Here is a 2,500-nt window from a genome sequence, read left to right as displayed (position 1 = left end):
GGTCTGGGTCCGGCTTTCCGTCTCCTTCCCCGCCTTCTCCCCGAACCGCCACCCCCACGCCCTTGCCCGCTCGTGCCCCGCTTCCCGCCGCAGCCCCCCTCCCGCAGGGGGGGGCCTGGGCCGCGGGTGCGGGGGAGGGGACGGTGAGGGTTGGTCGGTGCCACGGGGAAGGTGTGCTCGGAAGTGAGGGCGGGGCCGGGGCCGGTCGGCCCCGGTGGCCCTGGATGGGGGGGGAGGAAGAAGGGTCGTGTGGGGGTCGTGGGGGGGGGGTGGAAGCGAGGGGCGTCGGGCGGCGGCGGTCTGTGGGGGCGGTTAGCCCCGTCGGAGCCTCCGTCACGGGCCGGCAGCGTCGGGGCTCTCGGTTGCCCTTTGTGGGTCCGGCCGCGGCCCCGGGGGGGTCGGCGTCGGAGGTGGTTGGCGGTGTTGCGGGCGCTCCCTCGTCCCCCACCCACCTCGCCCGCCTCCACCCTGTCCAGGTACCTAGCGCGTCCCGGCGCGGAGGTTTAAAGACCCTTGGGGGGTCGCCCGTCCGCCTCGGGTCGGGGGCGGTCGGGCCCGTGGGGAGCCGTGGAGGCTGGTCTTCCCGTGTCTCCTCCAGACTCCGCTGCCCGCCCCCCCGCCGCGCCCCAGGCCGGGGTGCCGCCGCGCTTGCGCCCACGCCACGGCCCTCCCCGGTTGCCCGGAGGGGGCTTGCCCGGCGGCTGCCGGGTGGTGCGTGAGCGTGTGCGTGTGCGTGCGCCCCGTGTCCCTTGGGTGTGTGTGGGGGGAGGGGACAGGCGGGAACCCCCTGGGCGCCTGTGGGGTTGTTCCGAGCTCGCCCCGCGCGTCCGTGTGGCGTGGCGGGGCGGGCTGCCGGACTTGCCCTGTCGTTCCAACCCTTCCGACCTCTCGGAGTCTGGTCTTTGTTGTCTCTTGCTGGCCGGCCGGAGGCACCCTTCGGGGCTGTGCTGTGCCAGGTTGGGGGGGCGCCCCTTTTTCGGGGTTGACCCTCCCGGCGATCACAAAAAACTCGTACGACTCTTAGCGGTGGATCACTCGGCTCGTGCGTCGATGAAGAACGCAGCTAGCTGCGAGAATTAATGTGAATTGCAGGACACATTGATCATCGACACTTCGAACGCACTTGCGGCCCCGGGTTCCTCCCGGGGCTACGCCTGTCTGAGCGTCGCTTGCCGATCAATCGCCTCCCCTGGGTGGGTGTCTCTCCCCGGGGGTAAGGCGCGGCTGGGGGTTCCCTCGCAGGGCCCGCCCCGCCGGCGCCCAGCCCCGCCCGAGGGCGCCCTGCCACGCCCGCCTGCGCGGCGGTACGGTGTGCGGGGTCGTCCGCGGGCTGGGGACAGGGTCGTCCTGGCCGCCGGGCCCTCCGTCCCCCTAAGTGCAGACGACGGTGGCCGCCGCTGCCGCCCTCCCTCCTTCCTCCTCCTCCTCCTCCTCCCCGCCCCCTCCCCGGCCCCGTGTGTCCGGTCCCCGCCGCCTCCCTCGGCCCCCCCCCTCGCCCCCGCCTCGCCCCGCCGGGTCCGCTCGGCGGTGGCGTGTGTGTGGGACGTGGGAGGGCGTGGGACGGGGGGGGGGGGCTGGGGGCCGGCGCCCGTGGGGCGGTGGTGGGGGGGGGTGGTTTGGCGGGGGAAAGGTGGGGTGGGGGGGAGAGGCCGAGGCCGGTCGCCGCCCGCGAGTAAAGGGAAGGGCGAGGAGAGCTCGCGCCTGAGGGCCGCGGCCGCCGCCGCGGTCCCTCTGGGGGGGAGATCCCTCGTGCCGCACGCGGTCTTTGGGATCGCCACCCGGGTCTCGGGAGGGTTTTGCGGTGCCCCGTGCCGCGCGGTCCCGTGGGCCGTCGTGGGGGGGTGGAGGTGCGGATCCGGGGCGCCGTCGGTCTCGCCGCCTTGCCCCGGGCGGCGACCGCGGCGGTCCGGCCGTGGCCCCCTCCTCTCCCCGGTCCGCGGCCGCGCGTCCGGGGCCCGAGCCGCGGCCCCGCCCCCGCTCCCCGCTGGCGATCCCGGCCCCCTTTGCCCTGTCGGGGCGGCTCGCGCCGAGGCCGAGTCGCGCGCGGGGCTGCGCCCCGGGGATGCGTGCCCCGGCGGCGGCCCGCGGGACGCCGCGGCGTCGCCCGCCGCTGCGCGCTTCCCCCCGGGTTGCGGCCGCGCCGCACTGCGTGCCCCGAGCCCGCGTTGTCGCGGGGGCGGTGTGGTTCTCCGCGGGGGTTTTCGTGGTTGGAGGCGTGCCGCGCCGTCCGCCGGGCCCGGCCCGGGGCCGCGGCGGGAGCGCGGGGCACGTGGGACGTGTGGGGGGGAAGGCCGGGTGTGTCGCGTGGGGGGAAAAGGGCCGGCGGTCGGGGGCGACCGCCGCGCTCGGACCCCCCCCACGCCCGCGCCCGCTTCCCCCCTCGCTCCCCCGCCCCGCGCCGCTCGCCGCGGTTCCCCCTCCGGTGGTCGTCGCGAGGCGGCGCGTCCCGCGCCTCGGCCCTGCCCACAACCCCCGTTCCTCCGCCGCCCCCTCCGCCTTC

The 2,500-nt window shown here is 77.3% G+C and overlaps 1 non-coding gene across 1 annotated transcript; it reads left to right on the top strand.

Moving 5' to 3' along the window:
• The first annotated feature begins 1,015 nt into the window (after nucleotides 1-1,015).
• Nucleotides 1,016-1,168, top strand: LOC147571076 (5.8S ribosomal RNA). The gene has a single exon (XR_015247739.1). It is a non-coding gene; the product is annotated as a 5.8S ribosomal RNA (ribosomal RNA).
• Nucleotides 1,169-2,500: the final 1,332 nt, after the last annotated feature.

Source organism: Puma concolor, unplaced genomic scaffold, assembly GCF_028749965.1.
Source record: "Puma concolor isolate L17-30 unplaced genomic scaffold, mPumCon1.1.hap2 unalloc_scaffold_65, whole genome shotgun sequence".
NCBI classification, from domain to species: Eukaryota; Metazoa; Chordata; class Mammalia; order Carnivora; family Felidae; genus Puma; species Puma concolor.
Note: the sequence above shows the minus strand (reverse complement) of the source record. Positions and strands in the feature narration are given on the sequence as shown.